This window comes from Lepisosteus platostomus, chromosome 5 (assembly GCF_059453375.1).
Source record: "Lepisosteus platostomus isolate fLepPlt1 chromosome 5, fLepPlt1.hap1, whole genome shotgun sequence".
Lineage (NCBI taxonomy): Eukaryota > Metazoa > Chordata > Actinopteri > Semionotiformes > Lepisosteidae > Lepisosteus > Lepisosteus platostomus.
Genome location: NC_142615.1, coordinates 4,611,233 through 4,630,946, shown reverse-complemented (window position 1 = coordinate 4,630,946; position 19,714 = coordinate 4,611,233). Strand labels below are relative to the sequence as shown.

Below are 19,714 nucleotides of genomic sequence, written 5' to 3'. Positions count from 1 at the left end.
TATTGAAGGAAACCCAACTGTAAAATAATAAATCAGATATAAGGTTCCGCAGTGAAGTTGTAACTTCAAGCGCTGGATAACTGGAACAGTCTCCTTTCTAAGGATAATGTAGACTTGGACTGTAGTTTTACTTTTATTGCTTGCTAGCAGCGGCTGCTTTGAACACTTGTTGATGTAAAAGTTTGCTGTACGTTGTTTTTGTTTTTTTTCCCCAATAAAAAGAATCAAAGACACAACGGGCTTCTTCGTGCTTTGTCTTCGAAAGGCGTTCTTAATTCGGAAGCTTTGAGTGCCGGTTCAATGATAATGTTGCTTTATTAGCCCCTATATAATGTCTCGCATGAGGAATCGGTCTTGTCGCAGAGTCCAGCTGGCTCTCCAGGAGACACACAGACAGGGGGAGAGAGAAGCTGGGGGTCAGAGCGCAGGGTCGGCCATTGTACAGCGCCACCTGAAGCAGCTGGGGTGAAGGGCCTCGCTCAGGGGGGCCCCAACGGAGTAGGATTCCTCTGCCGGCTGCTGGATTTGAACCGGCAAACCCTTCCAGCCACAGGCGCGGATCCTGAGCCACAGAGCCACCCCTCCGCCGGTCTCTCTGGGAAAGAGAGTGAGATCCGCTGTTCCTCAGTCGCGAGTCGAGAAGATTTGTTCCTCTGGAAGATCTGAGCCTTGGAGTGCGTTCGCCATTCGCCGACGGCCCCTCGGGGGCCAGACACGGTCTCCCTGAGCCCTCGGTGGTCTTGATCTCCGTGCAGAGAGCGGGCGTGGTCCTCTCATCCGGACTTCCCAGTCCTGCTGCTCGGAGCACAGCGGCGCCCTGCGGACTCGCGATTCAGAGGAAGAGTCCAGGGGAAACGAGACTGACGGGGGGGCGCTGTGGCGTCTCTCCACGTCTCCTGACAGCCGTCCAGCCTGCAGAACCGCACGCACAGGGCGCCCGGCTCCTGTCCGAGGGGGACCGGTCCTTCATCATTCCCCAGGGAAGGCAGGCGTGATATTCGACACCCCTCTCTAGGGAAGTAAGGGAGATCGTCCTGCAGGGCAGTGTGGTGGCGAGGCAGATCCTGGGTTTCCGAGTGTAGTGGGATGAGGGTTGTGGTGTGGGCGGAGCTGGGATTGGGAGATTAACTGTAGGGCTGTGTGAAAGGCTCAGAATAAGACAGAGGGCTGTGAAGCATTCGGAAGGCCTGTAAAGCTCTTATAGGATTGAGTCTTTGATAACGCTGTAAAACCAGGAGTGTTATGCACTGGGAGTCTGACTGACAGCACTGTCACACCTGGAGTGGATCAGACTGCTGTGCACTGGGAGTCTGACAGCACTGTCACACCTGGAGCAGATCAGACTGCTGTGCACTGGGAGTCTTACTGACAGCACTGTCGCACCTGGAGTGGATCAGACTGCTGCGCACTGGGAGTCTGACAGCACTGTCACACCTGGAGTGGATCAGACTGCTGCGCACTGGGAGTCTGACAGCACTGTCACACCTGGAGCGGATCAGACTGCTGGGCACTGGGAGTCTGACTGACAGCACTGTCACACCTGGAGCGGATCAGACTGCTGCGCACTGGGAGTCTGACAGCACTGTCACACCTGGAGTGGATCAGACTGCTGTGCACTGGGAGTCTGACAGCACTGTCACACCTGGAGCAGATCAGACTGCTGTGCACTGGGAGTCTTACTGACAGCACTGTCGCACCTGGAGTGGATCAGACTGCTGCGCACTGGGAGTCTGACAGCACTGTCACACCTGGAGTGGATCAGACTGCTGCGCACTGGGAGTCTGACAGCACTGTCACACCTGGAGCGGATCAGACTGCTGGGCACTGGGAGTCTGACTGACAGCACTGTCACACCTGGAGTGGATCAGACTGCTGTGCACTGGGAGTCTTACTGACAGCACTGTCACACCTGGAGTGGATCAGACTGCTGTGCACTGGGAGTCTGATAGCACTGTCACACCTGGAGTGGATCAGACTGCTGCGTACTGGGAGTCTGACAGCACTGTCACACCTGGAGCAGATCAGACTGCTGTGCACTGGGAGTCTTACTGACAGCACTGTCGCACCTGGAGTGGATCAGACTGCTGCGCACTGGGAGTCTGACAGCACTGTCACACCTGGAGTGGATCAGACTGCTGCGCACTGGGAGTCTGACAGCACTGTCACACCTGGAGCGGATCAGACTGCTGGGCACTGGGAGTCTGACTGACAGCACTGTCACACCTGGAGTGGATCAGACTGCTGTGCACTGGGAGTCTTACTGACAGCACTGTCACACCTGGAGTGGATCAGACTGCTGTGCACTGGGAGTCTGATAGCACTGTCACACCTGGAGTGGATCAGACTGCTGCGCACTGGGAGTCTGACAGCACTGTCACACCTGGAGTGGATCAGACTGCTGCGCACTGGGAGTCTGACAGCACTGTCACACCTGGAGCGTGTGACTCCACATCTAATTGATGTATTATTTTGATGTTGTATCTCACTACTGCTGGTCCTACAGAGACTTATTTAATTTTTTACATTTAAAAGAAGCGATTTTTACCTTGCACTTTTCTGTGTTTTCTCCCAAGTGACTCAAGTTCTGAACTCTAGATCAGACTGATGCTCTCTTTTTTAAAGATGTGTGTTATTTAACTCGTTGTTGCTGCTGCTGCTGCTGCTGCTGTTGTGTGTTAATGTTTTTGGTGTTGCCTCAATATCTCTGTCCTGGAGCCTACACGCATTGCGCTTGTGCAGATGACCGTGGCCTGAGCTGAGTTCTTAATGAGAAACAGGTTGGAAAAACAGAGCGGGCGGGCACGCTATGGAGACCAGTCTCTGATTGGCCAGAAGTCGCTGAGTGACAGAAGTTTTCACCTATTAGAGGAGCTGTTGCCACAGCCGGGCTATTTGAACTGCTGGGAGGGGTTTAATCGTCATTTTGGCTGTGATGTGTGTTAAAGCAAACAGGTGCTTTGCTTTTACCGCAAGAAAAAACGTGTTTTTTTTTCCCTCAAGGCAAGGGGAAGTTTTTGTGCAATTTTATGCAAAAGAACATTTGCTTTCGCTATTGCATTTTGCTGGAAAGCTGATGAATAAGCGATATGCTTTGGCGTATTTTAAGCTGAAACGCGAGGTAAATATTGATATGAAGAAGAGGTTCGTTTGCTTTACGGTGATGTATCTGGTTATAAAACACAGTTCTGGAAAGCTTAGACTGTCTTGTGTTTTGGGATATATAGTCTGTGGTGCTGTGTTTTGCTTTTGCGGGTAAAAACGTTTCTTATTTTCCCGTTGTGCAGTTTCTGGATGAAGTGGCTTTGTCAACGATGCACCGTTAACTTGTTTATTACAAAATAGTTTAATTGCTTTGAAAACAAACTTAATGTTCGTGTTTAGAGGCGTTTGCGATTGTTTGACAGTAGATTAAAAATGTTTGGGGATCTGAAAACTGTAGCGTTGTAAGCAAATACACACGTGTAGTCGGATATGTCTGTTATGGGCTGTTTAATGTTAAAGACCCAACAGTGTGTATCTGTACTTCTTGATATTGTTAGTCTTAATAGGAATGTGCAGATTTTGATATTTCAGCTCGGGTCAGTTTTATACACCAAATCCATCTTTTGGTTCAGTTTTTATTTTTTATGTGATACACCGGTGCTTTAAGATTACTGTTCAAAGCTCATTAAATGCTATAAAGAAAGTATTTTTGTTGTCAAATGACATTTTCAACTCTGGATATAATAATACTGACCCACAAAAAATACCCAATGACTTTTTAATAGAAAATATTTGTTTACAGCATTAAATAGCAAAAGATACACACAGCTGCTCTTAAAGTAATCAATAAAACAGGTCTCATTATTTCTTTTAAAGACCGTGTTTGTGTTATCTGTGCTGGCATAATGTAAATTGTTCATTCTATAAAAACAACTGAAAGATGAAAGCAGTAGATTTTTATTTTGTGGTATTTGTAAATCCTTTCATTGTTAAAAAGAAAAACATTTCTACAGAGGCAGCTACATGACGCCCTCTCAAAACAACAACAGATTTTAATATACACATGAACACTGATACACATGAACATGAGCGAGAGTCAGAGAGAGTGTAGCTGAGACAGAGGGACTGTTCTCAGTTCTGTTTCTCTGTCTTGAGTCATTTTCACTCCACAGCTTTTCCCTGGAAACTGAGTCCTGTCAGGTTTGTTTTACAGGCTGATCTTCTAAATCAACACCCCGACTGTAGATGTGCTGTTTCTTCTTACTTCAGGGGGAGATCTGATCATTTAAAATCCATTAGGGTGTATTTGCTAATAATGTTGCTTCAGTCAGAACCAGTGTTTTCTGTACATCAGGTGGAGTTTTGCACGAATGTTGGTTATTTTGCGAGACGTCGGTGTGAAATGGCGAATGTGAAGTGACCGGGGCAGGTTGGGGTTCTAGTGATGGATGGGGGTGCACCTGCAGGTGGGGGGTTGGTGAGGACTGTGGGGGATCTGGGTGGGGCTGTGTCTGTGGGCTCATGTGTTCAAGTTTGTGGACGGGTGTCTCAGAAGGGCCTTCCAGCAGATTCTCAGGGAGCTCTTCAGAAAGAGAGCTGGCAGAGGTCTGAAGTGGATCTCACCCCTGACCAGTCTGCTCCCAGTCCTGGCCTGGACTCCGGGGTTCGCTGTGGGAGGTGAGTCTTGGATCAGGACTCGAACGCTGGGACTGGGGGGGGGGGCTGCTTCTCAGCTTCCTGGTGTGAGTTGAGCACGAGCCTCCATTGAGAACCTCAAGGCCATCGTCTTCACAGCAGGAGGAAGAGCCGGGTTCGAGGAGCTGGCTTGTAACGGATCCTGCACTGCGGGGCTGCAGGACCCCAGAGAGGACAGGGCGTCCCCATGGAGGACCTCAGGACAAGTCTTCTGCAGGGGGCAGCACAGCTCAGACTGACCCAGTGTTCACTGTAATAGGAGATTACTGGCTGTTCACTGCGCTGCTTATTCTGTGTGATGGACAGACACTGTGATAATGATAATGTTTCTTTATTAGCCCTATACAATTTCTTGCATTAGGAATTCGGCTTTTCACATACCCCAGCTTTTCTCCATGAGACACAGACACACGGACAGGGAGAGAGAAGCTGGGGGTCAGAGCGCAGGGTCGGCCATTGTACAGCGCCACCTGGAGCAGTTGGGATGAAGGGTCTTGTTCAGGGGCCCAACGGAGTAGGATTCCTCTGCCGGCTGCGGGATTTGAACCTGCGGCAAACCCTTCCAGCCCCATGCGCAGATCCTGAGCAACAGAGCCACCACTCTGCCACTGTACTGAGTATTCAGTATAATCTCCACCCTGGGTATTGAATATAATAATCACTTACTCTGTTTTCATTATGAGGGACAGTGACTGTACTGTGTGTTCACTGGAATAATCACCATACTGAGTTTTCAGTATAATAATCACTGTACTGGGTATTCAATATAGTAATTACTGAACTGTTTTCATTGAGGGACAATTGCTGTACTGGGTATTCAGTATAATAACTGAACTCCATATTCACTATGACAGTCACTATACTGGGTGTTCACTGTAATAATCTCTGCTCTGTGTATTCACTAATAGTTATTCAACTGGATATTCACTGTAATGAACACTGCACTGGGTATTAATAATCACTGCACTGGGTATTAATAATCACTGTACTAGGTATTAATAATCACTGCACTGGGTGCTCACTGTAATCACCACTGCACGGTGTATTCAGTGTGCTGTCTGTTAATCACTGTACAGATAAATCCCTGTTTTTTGGTAATAGGTGGGCTCCTGAAAAGACTGCCGAACCCAGAAGAGGGAATGTAATTAGAGAGGAGGGACAGTGAGGTGAGCTGTTTGAATCACCTGTGTGAGACACTGAGGACTGTGATGCAGTGAGACACTGGACTATGTGAAGGCTGTTGGGGGCTGTGGTGAGACACTGGGGACTGTAGGGGCTGTCAGGGACTGTGGTGCAGTGAGACACTGGACTCTGTAGGGGCTGTGGTGCAGTGAGACACTGGGGACTGTAGGGGCTGTCGGGGGCTGTGGTGCAGTGAGACACTGGGGGCTGTGGTGCAGTGAGACACTGGGGACTGTGGTGCAGTGAGACACTGGGAGGAAGAGCTCAGCGTTGTCCCCATGCAGGTACTTCTCACTCCTCCCTGATGCAGCTCTGTGTGCGATTCACAGGACAACAGTGGGGAGCTCAGAGAGCAGGTGGAGTCAGAAACTCCTGCTGGTGCACCTGACTCAATATTCTGTACAAACCAGGCAAAGAAATGACATGGAGCCCTTCTCTTGGATATTAACTGTGCTATTTAGTTGGTAAACTGTTTTTTTCCTCGATGAGTTATTTTGTGATGTTTGCGGTTTATTCAGTGGAATTGTACTCCCTTACAGTTCATTGAATTGCTTTACTACATATTCACTGTGCTGGGTATTCACTATAATGGTTCATCACTTCTGCAGTCTCTTTCCTGAAAATTTACTGGAAATGCACTGTACTATAGATTTTCACTGTAATGTTTAATCACTCAACTAGTCAGTTTTGTTCCTGAATAATTACTGACTTGACTCTACTGGGTGTTCACCATAATTGTTCAACACTAAGCCAGTGTTTGTCTTGAATGGTTACTGTACAAGTCTGCTGTAATTGCTAGTCAATCTTTGTCCTGACAGTCTTTTTTTACTGGATATTCAGTGTACTAGATGTTTATTGTAATTGTTAATTACTAAGTTAATGATTCTTGATGAGAGCAGGAGGTGTTGGGGTATCTGCCAGGGGAGAGCAGTAGGAATTGGGGGTACCAGCTGGCTGAGAGAAAGTGGGGGTGTCAGGCTACAGAATTATTTGTGGAACCCTGAAGAGGAAAATGTCAAGTCAAGAGGGAGGACAGACACCCCGACATCGGAGCCCTCTCCCGGTCGGACACCAGGAGCCCTGACGCCCACATCCTCCCCCATCGGCTCCATCTCTCCGGTCGTGTCGTCTGGACATCGGACTCCAGGATCTCAGGGAAGGTTCCCTCCTCCCAGCCCGGCTCAGGCCTGAGGAGTCTGGAAGATCTGGGAGAAGCCAACGGGGAGAAACTCCTCCTGGACCTCAACTCTGGGAGGAGCCCAGCGCCTGGACCCCCCGAAGACTCAGGTTGACCAGGAAGAGCCCAGAGGTGTCAGAATGAGGAGGAGCCCAGTGGTGCCACAACAATGAAGAGGAGCCCAGGGGTGTCAGAACCCCTGAACGAGGTGAGGAAGGGGGAGAGAGAGCCTGTGGACAACACGCTTGTCTTTCCAGGACGGGTCACCAGAACAGCAGCTCTGGACCAGAGCAGTCGGGACTTGGTGGAGCACAGGCTGCCTTCAGGCATGTTTATTCCCACCAGAGGCAGCTCCTGCAGGAAGAACTCAACCCCAGAAAGGCAGGGAGAGGTCAGGGAGGCTGTGGGACAGGTGGGGAGGGACTGGGAATGTGGGAGCTGCCCCCTGTGTTAGGAAACGGGATCAGGCAGCCAGGGGTGAAGTGGGGCAACACTGTACCAGGCTGGAGAGGGCGCGCCCAGACGTGCAGTTAGAGGACAAGGGGACGGGGGACCCCCCCCCCCCATCAGCCAGGCAGGTAAGTGCAGAACAGGTGAGTCTCTCCTTCACTGGATTTCCCTCGCAGGTGATGCTGGTCTTCATCTCGAGCTGTGTACCTCGGTTCTGACGGTTCTGTCTGCTTCAGGGTCTTCCTCCTGATCTCCATGACCGCAGCGCAGGTCTTCCCAGCGGCTGTGTGCTGTCAGATCTTCCCGCGGTCGTCACTGGGAGGAGACCCTCCCTGGAGTTAGAGCATCGCTAATGTCACCTGGATGTGTCAGGTGTGGGACGTATCGGAGTCCCTTTCACTGGGGGGACAGGACACAAACCGGGGGACTTTCAGTGTCCCTTCTGTCCACATCCAGAGCACACAGGAGCTGTTTCCTTGCTTTCAGGGCCACTGCGATCTGCAGAGAGCTGCCCTTCTCCTCTACACTCTACAGAGAGGGTTACCGAGCCCGGGAGCTGTCCAGGTCTGAGGTCAGTGGGCACGTCGGTTCACAACAAGTATGGATGGAGAGATCGGACATAGGTTGGACTCTTCATGCTGAATTATTTTCCTTAATTCTCCAGGATGTCCAGAGATGAACTATAGGAAGACTGGTACTGGGGAGTTGGAATGGAAGTGGGATACTCTCTTGTCCCATGTTTTCCCAAGATGTCCAGAGGCTGCCAGTGAAGAGCCAGGTATGGATGGGAAGATAAATTGGGAGTTAGGTGCTTCCTCCCATCCCTTTTCCTAGTTTTCCAGGATGTTGGTATTGACATTGGACTGTGTTTTCCTACATTTTCCAGGCTGACCAGAGGCGGCCAGTGGGAAGACCGATATGGCTGGGAGTTGGGATGGAGGCGAGTCTCTCCTTCACTGGCTGTCCCTCCCAGGCGACGCTGGTCTTACATGATCGGGGCTGATCGGACCAGTCTGGGATCCACAGACTCCGAGGGGACAGAGTAGGAGTTGTCTTGGGGAGACATCCAGGGTGTCCTGATCTCTGCCTGCTGGAACCTGTGAGGATGACGATGATGAAGAGCTGCAGGTGACCCTGATTCAGGCTGCTCCCTGGAGATGAGCTCCAGGCGGAGAGCCAGTGGACTCCTCCTATCGGGGCTCCAGGGGGTGACCCTCAGGGCTGTGTCCTGACCTCCTGCTGTCTCTCGCCCCCAAGAACCTGGTCAGTGTGCTGTTGACACTCTCGTACCCGAGTCCAACACCAGCCTCCAGCCTGAGCCCAAGGTCAGGTTATTCCTGTCACTCCTGTGTCACACTCAGGGCATGAACACACAACCCTACTAGTGAGAGAGGAGAACTTATAAAGTTACTAGCATTGATTATTAGAGCCTGGTGAAGTATTATTGTTGAATTAACACAATCTTGAGTGACAGGTGAATGCTGGGCTGAACACCGATGACGAGGCACAGAGAGACTGCAGAGCCAGACTGCTGCCCTCGGACACACGGACCAGCTGTCACAGCTGTGCAGCCTACAGCAGCGTGTCCTGGGATGGAGGTGGGATGCTCTCTCCTGTCTCTTTCCCCTTTTCCAATAAGTCCGGCGGCTGACACTGGGAAGACATGTACGTATGAAGATTGAACCCTCTCCTGTTTCCTTTTCCCTAATTTTCCAGGATGTCCAGGGGCAGACAGTGGAGAGACAAGTATGGCTGGGATAGAGGTTGGATGTTCTCTCCTATAATCTTTTCCCTGATTTTTTTTTTTTAGGATGTCCATAAAATTGACAGTGGGAAGACGGGTTTGGAGGAGTAGTTGGAATTGAGGTTAACTCTCTCTCCTGTCTCTTTTCCCTAATTTTCCAGGATGTCCAGAGACTGCCAGTGGGAACACCAGTGTGGATGAGGTGTTGGGATGGAGGTTGATGCTCTGTCCTGTGTTCATTTCTGTAGTTTTCCCAAAATGTCCAGTGGGAAGACAACGGGCTGTCCAGTGGCAGACAGTGGGAAGATGGGTAAGGATGAGGAGTTGGAATGGAGGTTGGATGCTCACTCCTCGCTTTTCCCTAATTTTCCAGAGGCTTCCAGTGGGACGATTGGTATGGATGAGTTGTTGGGATTGTCATTGGACTGTGTTTTTCCTTAATTTTCCAGGTTGTCCAGAGACTGCCAGTGGGAAGACGGGTATGGCTGGGAGTTGGGATGGAGGTGAGGAGCTCTTTCCTGTCTCTTTCTTCCTCCATGTGTCGGTCTCTGTGACGTCTCTCTGCCCGTCTCCTAAACTGTGTGTCTTTCTCTCAGTCCAGCTGCTTGTGCTCTGTAAAACACTACACTTCTGCAGTATTAAACAGGGCTTTTTGACTGTGGATTGCAGGTTCGATTCCAGAGGGGGACACAATCATGTACCCCATAGTGAGGTACTTTGCTCAGATAGACTTTTCTGAGATAATGGTTATCCGTGGCTGTACTGTAGGGAGTGGAGTGTTGACAATGGTGTACTCAATTCTCAAGAGGATTGTACCTTAATACACTGACACATCTGTCTGCTGAACTTCGGTACTCAATGATACACCAGTGTGCTGAATTCTTTCCTATATTATAATTTAATACCCTCACCTGTGTGTTGTACTCTCATCTCCACTAAGTATTAATAAAAAATAATACTGGAACTACTCAAATGTTTACTAAACTCTCTCCTGTACTTAGCTTTAATTCTCAATGACAGACCTGTGCGCTGAGCTATCCTGCGGACTGTACTGTAATACTTAAACCAGTCAGTGTGCTGAACTCTTACTTGTACTGAGCGTTAATTCTCATATTGACATATGAGTAACTCACCTTCACTGTGCTTTCATATTCAAAAGTGTGTACTGACCCCTCATGTGGACTTTACTATCATACTTCAACCAGTGTAACCAGTCTGCTAAACTCTAACTTGTAAGTGGGCTTTAATACTCAAACTCTGTGGACTGCACTAAAATACTTAAACCACTGTGCTGATCCCTAACTTGTAAGTGAGCTTTAATATTCAGTGACACACCAGTATGCTGAACTTGAACCTGCAGTGTTCTTTAAATCTCACATCTGTGTACTACACTCTTACCTTGACTGAGTTTTAATACTCGATGACACACCTGTGAGCTTTACTCTCTCGTGTTTTAAATTTTGTTAATTCTCGGATCTGTGTGGTGGGCTCTGGACTAAAAAAACTTAAACCAGTGCTTTTTCCTGTGCTTCAATACTGATACCTGTGTGCTCATCTCTCACCTGGAGTGTATTCAACATAACGGGTACTTTTTCCAGTGTTTTTAATACTGAAGCCTGTGTTCTGAACTCTCATCTCCACTGAGCTGTAATGCATGGTAATACTTAAACCTGTAAACTTAACTCTTACGTTTACTGTACTTTAATACTTCAATCTGTGTCATCCAGTCTCACCTGGACTGTACTGAAATACTTAAACCAAGGAGGTGAGCTTGTACTGAGCTTTAATCAGTCAAAATCTGTGTGCTACAGTCTTCCCTTTACTGTGTTTAATATTCAATGACCTGTGTGCTTTGCTCTCACGTTTTAAAATGTTTTTAATTCTCAGATGGGTGTGGTCAGCTCTCACCTGGACTGTACTAAACTACTTTAAACCAGGGTGCTGAACCCTGGCTTGTACTGAACTTTAATACTCGGTGATGCAACAGTTGGTCGAACCCTCACATGCAGTATCTTTTAATACTCACATTTTTGTGCTAAACTGTCAACTGTACTATTAGAATACTCAGCCCTGTGTGATGAACTGTGCCCTGTACTGTTGTAATACTCGGGTATGTGAACTCACATGTCTGACTGGTACTATGGTGCAGTGCTCAAACTTGTGTACTGAACTCTCACTAGTACTGAGCTTTAATACTCACTAACACACCAGTATGCTGAAGCTTCATCTGTAGTGTACTTAAATACTCAAATCTGTGTGCTACACTCTCACCTTGACTATTTTTAATACTCAAACCCGTGTGGTCGGCTCTCACCTAGACTCTACTGAAATGGTAAACTAGTGTGCTTAACTCTGCCTGAACTTTCGTTCTCAGTCTCACAACTGTTTCGTGAACCTTCACATGCAGTGTTTTAATATTCACATCTGTGTGCTTAACTGTGAACTGTACTAGTAGAATACTCACCCCTGTGAGATGAACTGTAACCTCTACTGTGTTGTACTACTCAGAAACAGTATGTAAACTTACATGTCTGATTGGTACTAGATGATGATGGTGCTCCGACTTGTACTGAACTCTCACCAGCACTGAGCCTTAATATTCATTGACATAGCTTCGTGTTGAACTCTGTCCTGTACTGCATTATAGTACTCAAACCAGTGTGCTGAATTCTCACTTGGGCTGAGCTTTAATACTCAGTGTCACACTCCAGGTGAAGGTTCAGCACACTGCTCTATTTTAATACTCAGATCTGTGTGTAGAACTCTCAGCTTTAATCCAGAAACCTGTGTTCTGAACTCCCATCTCCACTGAGCATTAATACACAACTGTGTCCTTAAGTCTTGACTGTAATGAGTGGTGATACTCTAACTTGTAAACTGAACTCTTACCTTTCCTGTTCTTTAATGCTTAATTCAGGGTGGTGAGCTCTAACCTAGACTGTACTAAACTACTTCAACCAGTGTGCTGAACTCCAGCTTGTACTGGACTTTAGCAGTCAGTGACACAACCCTTTGTTGAACCTTGACCTGCAGTGAGTAATAATACCTGAATCTGTGGGCTGAACTCTGAACTGTAATATTATATGGCTTATAGTCTAATGTTCAGTCCTGTGTGCTGTTGTAATACTGAGATTGGTGTTGAAATGTCACCTGTACTGTTCCGTATTACTCAACCCTGTGTATTGTACTGTTCTAATAGATGGACCCCTGTACTAAACAGTCATTTGAACGATGTTGTAACACTCAGCCCTCTGTCCTGTATTTCAGTGTAAGACTCAGACTTATGTCCCAATCTGACACCTGTACTCTATTGTAATACTGAGAACTGTGTACTGTACTGTTGTAATACATGGTCTGCTGTACTGAATTGTCACTTGTACTATGTTGTAACAATCACCCCCTGTTCTGTATTTCAGTGTAATATTCATGCCAGTGTACTATACTGTCACCTGCATTGTGGTGTAATACTCAGCCCTCTGTATTATTGTAATATGTGTACTGAACTGTCAGTTGTATAATGTTGTAATATGCAGCCTTCTGTTCTGTGTTTCAGTGTAAGACTCACCTGTTACTTGTACTCTGTATTGTAATACTCAACCCTGTCTACTGTGGTGTGAACTGTTACCTGTGTTGTAATAGGCAGAACTGTGTACTGGAATATAGGGACTGCTGTACTGAACTGTCACTTGGACGATGTTGTAACACTCCGCCCTCTATCCTGTTTCTGTGTATGATCCAGACTGTTGTCCTAATCTGCCATCTGTACTCTATTGTAATATTCTGACCTGTGTATTGTCACCTTGATTGTGTTCTAGTACTTAGCCCTCTGTACTGTTGTAATATATGGCCTATTCTACAGTCACTTATACTATGTAGTAACACTCACCCCTCTGTACTGTATTTGAGTCTTGCATGGATGTTTGTGATGTCACCTGTACTTAACTGTAATACTCCGCCCTATATCCTCTACTCTACTGTGAGTTGCTACATCCACTGTGGTGTAATAGTCTGACCCGTGTACGGTGCTGGAGTGGAAGAGTCAGATGTGTGAAAAACTGCCACCTGTACTCTATTGTAATACTCAAACTTGTGTACTGTCATAACCCAGGGTCTAGTGTACAGAGCTGTCACTTGTAGTGTTATAATATTTCTTCTGTAGTTTAGTGTAATAGTCAGACCTGTGTACTGTAGTGTGAACATGCAAGGATCTGTTTTGATCTTCAACCGTGAACTCTCACTAGTATTGTGCTGTAATGGACAAATTGCACTACCTTCACAACTCTTGCATTTTAGTTTTTCTTCTATCTATGCTGAATGTTTATCAGGGTTGTGCTATAGCACACCAAGTCATCATTCCCTGAATTACAGGTCTAAGGTTTCTGTCCCCTCCCTCCCCTCCCATAGTATCCCCTCCATGTCAATTTTTGGCTGTATCTCTGCCCCAGGAGTGAGCTGTCTAAAGCAATAGCTCTGATGCTGCAACTGTGGCCAGCGTCCATCACAAACTGTACAAACACACCAGGCATAGGGCTGGAGCAGACTGTCCTTTGAGTAAAGGTGGTAGGGGGAGGACCGTGGAAAATATCAACCCACCTGCTACCCATGTCTGCCAGGTCTTACCTGTTTAAAGAGTAAAGAGCTGACCTCTGTCAGCCATGATCCAAACCAACAGCTGGGAAAGGAGGGCGAGTCTGGTGCTGTACTGAGGCTGGAATCTACTGCTGCTCTTGTCAGCGTAAGGGTCGATCAGCTCCGTTTGATTTCCAAGACCCTGCAGGTTTTCCTCTTTTCACCCTCATCAGTGTCATGGTCCCATTTCCAAAGGGCTGGGTCATGCTTCTCGGGAAGGAGAGTTGCCTGAGGTGGGGGGGGTTCCTTTTCAAACTAATGCACCTTTCTGCCATCGTGCAGGCATCTGCTCCAGGCGGGCCTCGTCTTACACTGAGAGATACGGGGCGGGGGGGTCAGTGTTAGTGGGTGTAAAATGGGCCGTGGATGGAGTAGTGCAATCTCAACCCTGTTCCACCCTTGCTGGGACTGCTGCAGGGTGTCAGGAACTACATTTCCCAGCAGGCCCTGAGGAGGATGGTGGCCAACAGACTCCCTCCCCTGGGTTGATAAGGTGCAGGTGTTGCCAATTCAAACCTGCAGCTAGTTTGAATTTCTGCAGAGGGCTGCAGCCTGGAGGTACAAGTTCATGTATTCTGTGTAGGGTTGTTGGTGGGAAGGAAATGTTTTAAGCGCAGGTGAGCTACAAGAGGTTGTGAAGAAGGGATATATATTTATCAACAAGCTGGGTTATTTTCAATACAACTGGAAGCTCTGCTAGCTCAGAACCTGTTTTTTTTTTAACTGGGCTATAACCTTTCTCAACTCACTCTCCACAACTGCTGTCAGTATTTTGCTTCTTTCTTACACTCCAGCTCCCAGCTGGGCTGGAGGATAGTCCTTGCCACAACTGCATTACCCAGACTGCAGTGTAGCTGGAGAAACGTGATTGGTCAGGGGAGGTTTGAAAAGCAGGAAGTGGAGTCTCCCAGTGTTGCTACAGCCAGAGCAGCGAGTGGAGGAAGGAGCTGCTGGAGAAGAAAGACCAGTTCACAGCTCTGTTTGTGTCCTTCACAGCACAACCCCCTGCTCTCCTACAGTCAGGGCAAGAGGTTGATCTCTCTCACTGTCACAGAGCTCAGCAGGACTGGTTACATTGGACATCTTCAAAATAAAACAAGATCTTGGATACAGTATGTTGCATGTACTCTATGTATTTCTCCTGTTTTTCATTGTTCTGTATTAGACGTTTGCTGCTGACCCTGTGGCAATTCATAGATTCTCCTCTTGTGAGGATCAGCCTTTCGCACCAGGCCCGCAGTCTCTGGCTGACCAGAAGATCAACCCAGTTGTTTTCCAGCTCAGAGGGGACAATAGGCCTGTCCTGTCCCCATGTCCAGTTAAAAGTCCCCACCCTCCACCTGAGACACAGGTGGACAGCTCTCAGAACAAACACTTTCACAGCCACAAGGTAAGGAAACGGTGCTCTTTATTCACAGTTTGGGATAAAGCAGTCCAGAAACCAGAAAACAAACCTCAGTTCTTCTCTGAGCTCTAGGTAGACTTGCAGTTGTCTTCAAAGCAGGTCTCTGTGAAGACAGCCAGACTCTCAGCTCCCAGGCTCAGCAGTCAGACCTCCTCCCCCTGACACAGCTCAGCTCTGCAGCTCTTCCCTCCTGCTTTGCTCAGTACAACTGACCTCTGTCCCCAGGCAGCACCAGACTGAAGGCCTCCCCTCCTGCCTTTTAACTGTCTCCCCACCAATCGTCTTCCACCAATTAGGCAGCTAATTATAGGCAGCAGGTTCTTCTCCTTGGCTTCGTTGGGGATGAAGGTCAGACAGGCGCCACTGTCTTGCCTGAACCTGCTGCGCTCTTACAGTGTGGAAATCGAGTGGTTCGGGAGAGGTGTGTGACGGGAAGGTTAAGCTGTTTTGTGGGTATTTCTGATCCCATATTATAATCAGTGTGTTAAATCATTGCTGTAGTTTGTTTTGGGTCTCGGGATTCATCTTGCTGGATGTCCTACAGGCTCACCCTCCTCATCCTCTGTGTTGGGGCTCAGCTGTTCCTGAAATCAATAAAAATAAATCCAATTCCACTAGAAACACTCTGTGATTAGTTTTCCAGGATGAGTAATAGCATAAATGTTAAAATATGTCAAAAGTTAAATGAAAATCAACAGCTTGTTTTCTGGAAGCTTTGATCCCACAGCCTTGGTGTTAGAAGCCCAGAGCTCTTCCACTGAGCCACAGTGGCTCTGTGAGTCTGGGGCTCCTGTGTGCTCTTGGTCTTCCCAGCTCAGGGTTCGAAACTGAGGGATAAAAGGCAGACCGAATGAGCTCTCTTTCAGGCCAGGAGCCAGTGGAGGAGTAGAGATGGTACTGAGCTCATGACCATGAGGTTGTGGGTTCAAGTCCTGCCTAAGAGCTAAGGTGGATTTACAGTGTGATCCTCCCTAGCAGTGAGTGGTTGAGAAATAAAAGTCCACAGCTCTTGTCTTTATTTATCAGTGTGTTACTGTCCACAAGAATTAAATTAACAAAAGCTCCAGCTCCTTGCAGGATTTGAACCCACAACCTCCAGGTAGAAGTCCAGAGCTCTTCCCCTGAGCCACAGCACATCTTTGTAGGTCTTGGGCTCCCGTGGGCTCTTGGTCTTCTTCCCAGTTCAGGGCTGAAACGGAGGGATAAGAGACAGACCGAATCCCTCTCCCAGCGGGACGGCAGATGGAGGAGTGGAGACGGTGCTGGGCTCATGACTGCAAGGTTGTGGGTTCAAATCCTGGCTGGCCCCTGGTAAGTATCACCCAGGTGAGTATCCAAGGTAAGTATGTGGGCTGGGTAGATGGGAGAGGTAGAGAGGGCAGCCAGGGTGAGGGGGTGGGATAGGTAGAAGGGAGGGGTAGACAGGGCTGGCTAGCAGCAGAGTGTTAGACAGGGCAGGTAGGGCCAGTGAGGTGGGGTAGGTAGATAGGAGGGGTAGACAGGGTGGGCTGGGTAGCAGCAGTGTCAGACAGGTAGGAGGGGCAGGTACAGCCAGTGAGTGGGGTGGGTTAGGTAGGAGGGGTAGATAGGTGCAGGCAGCAGAAGGGGGTAGAGTAGCAAGGTGGGTAGACAGGGCAGGGGTGCAGGCAGTTGTAGTAGAGGGGTAGGCAGGGCTAGGGCGTGGGGTAGAGTAGGTGGAGAGGTAAGGAAGGAGCTAGGAGGAGCCTAGGCCATGGGGGGGTGGGGCAGGTAGAGTAGGGAGGGTCAGGTGAGGCAGGAGGTGGCCTGGGCTGAGGAGGAGGAGCAGAGAAGGAGTGAGGAGGAGCCCAGGCCACAAGGGGGTGGGAGAGGCAGGCAGGTAGGGTAGAGAGTGGGGGGGGGGGTAGACAGGTCCAGGGAGGGTAGAGTAGACAGAGGCAGGAGGGGGCCTGGGCTGAGGAGGAGGAGCAGGGAGGGAAGGAGGAGCCCAGGCCCCAGGGGGGGGAGGGGTAGGTGCAGGGAGAGAGGGGGTGATGTCAAGTTTTTATTCTTCATGACTAGACTAAACTGAACTTATAAGGAGAGGGGAACAATAAAAACCCATCACCCCCTCTCTCTCCCCCCAGACTTGCCTGCCCCCTCCCTCCCCTGGGGCCTGGGCTCCTCCTTCCCTCCCTGCTCCTCCTCCTCAGCCCAGGCCACCTCCTGCCTCTGTCTACTCTACCCTCCCTGGACCTGTCTACCCCCCCCCCCACTCTCTACCCTACCTGCCTCTCCTCCCTACCTACCCCACCCCCTTGTGGCCTGGGCTCCTCCTTGCTCCTTTTCTTCCTCTCTGCTGCTCCTCCTCCTCAGCCCAGGCCACCTCCTGCCTCACCTGACCCTCCCTACTCTACCTGCCCCACCCCCCAGGGCCTAGGCTCCTCCTAGCTCCTACCTTACCTCTCCACCTACTCTACCCCACCCCCTAGCCCTGCCTACCCCTCTACTACAACTGCCTGCACCCCTGCCCTGTCTACCCACCTTGCTACTCTACCCCCTTCTGCTGCCTGCACCTACCTAACCCACCCCACTCACTGGCCCTACCTGCCCCTCCTACCTGTCTGACACTGCTGCTATCCAGCCCACCCTTTCTACCTACCCCACCTCACTGGCCCTACCTGCCCTGTCTAACACTCTGCTGCTAGCCAGCCCTGTCTAACCCTCCCTTCTACCTATCCCACCCCCTCACCCTGGCTACCCTCTCTACCTGTCCCGTCTACCCAGCCCACATACTTACCTCAAATACTCACCTGGGTGATACTTACCAGGGACCAGCCAGAATTTGAACCCACAACCTTGCGGTCATGAGCCCAGCACCGTCTCCACTCCTCCATCTGCCGTCCCGCTGGGAGAGGGATTCGGTCCGGCTCTTATCCCTCCGTTTCAGCCCTGAACTGGGAAGAAGACCAAGAGCCCACGGGAGCCCCAGACCTACAAAGACGTGCTGTGGCTCAGGGGAAGAGCTCTGGACTTCTACCTGGAGGTTGTGGGTTCAAATCCTGCAAGGAGCTGGAGCTTTTGTTAATTTAATTCTTGTGGACAGTAACACACTGATAAATAAAGACAAGAGCTGTGGCCTTTTATTTCTCAACCACTCACTGCTGGGGAGGATCACACCGTAAATCCACCTTAGCTCTTAGGCAGGACTTGAACCCACAACCTCATGGTCATGAGCTCAGTACCATCTCCACTCCTCCACTGGCTCCTGGCCTGAAGGAGAGCTCATTCGGTCTGCCTTTTATCCCTCAGTTTCGAACCCTGAGCTGGGAAGCCCAAGAGCACACAGGAGCCCCAGCCTCAGAGAGCCACTGTGGCTCAGTGGAAGAGCTCTGGGCTTCTAACACAAGGGCTGTGGGATCAAAGCTTCCAGAAAACAAGCTGTTGATTTTCATTTATCTTTCAACATATTTTAACATCTATGCTTTTACTCATCCTGGAAAACTAATCACAGTTTTTCTAGTGGAATTGGATTTATTTTTATTGATTTCAGGAACAGCTGAGCCCCAACACAGAGGATGAGGAGGGTGAGCCTGTAGGACATCCAGCAAGATGAATCCCGAGACCCAAAACAAACTACAGCAATGATTTAACACACTGATTATAATATGGGATCAGAAAGACCCACAAAACAGTTGAACCTTCCCGTCACACACCTCTCCCGAACCACTCGATTTCAACACTGTAAGAGCGCAGCAGGTTCAGGCAAGACAGTGGCGCTTGTCTGACCTTCATCCCCAACGAGGCCAAGGAGAACAACCTGCGGCCTATAATTAGCTGCCTAATTGGTGGAAGACGATTGGTGGGGAGACAGTTAAAAGGCAGGAGGGGAGGCCTTCAGTCTGGTGCTGCCTGGGGACAGAGGTCAGTTGTGCTGAGCAGAGCAGGAGGGAAGAGCTGCAGAGCTGAGCTGTGTCAGGGGGAGGAGGTCTGACTGCTGAGCCTGGGAGCTGAGAGTCTGGCTGTCTTCACAGAGACCTGCTTTGAAGACAACTGCAAGTCTACTTAGAGCTCAGAGAAGAACCAATGTTTTTTTTGTGGTTTCTGGACTGCTTTATCCCGAACTGTGAATAAAGAGCACCATTTCCTTCCATCATGGCTGTGAAAGTGTTTGTTCTGAGAGCTGTCCACCTGTCTCAAGTGGAGGGTGGGGACTCCTTCCTCCACTCGCTGCTCTGGCTGCAGCAATACTGGGAGACTCCACTTCCTGCTTTTTAAATGTCACCTGACCAATCATGTTTCTCCAGCTGGTCAGCTGACTAAAAGCTATAATGCAGTTGTGACAAGTACGATTTTCACAGCAAAGTGTCAAACGAGGAGCTGGAGTGTCTGAAAGAAACAAAACCCGACCCTATTGAATTACAAAAGGAGATTATAGACTCAGGCAAAGAAAACGAGGTTATTAGACAGCAGATCCTATTTATTAATTAAT

At 49.1% G+C, this 19,714-nt stretch overlaps 1 protein-coding gene and 1 long non-coding RNA gene across 2 annotated transcripts in view; both read right to left on the bottom strand.

The window, feature by feature from the left end:
• Window positions 1-19,714, bottom strand: part of LOC148662594 (uncharacterized) — a 197,095-nt gene that overhangs the window by 44,694 nt on the left and 132,687 nt on the right. The window lies entirely within an intron of this gene.
• LOC148662595 (globoside alpha-1,3-N-acetylgalactosaminyltransferase 1-like) overlaps window positions 1-19,714 on the bottom strand; it is a 167,789-nt gene that overhangs the window by 25,286 nt on the left and 122,789 nt on the right. The window lies entirely within an intron of this gene.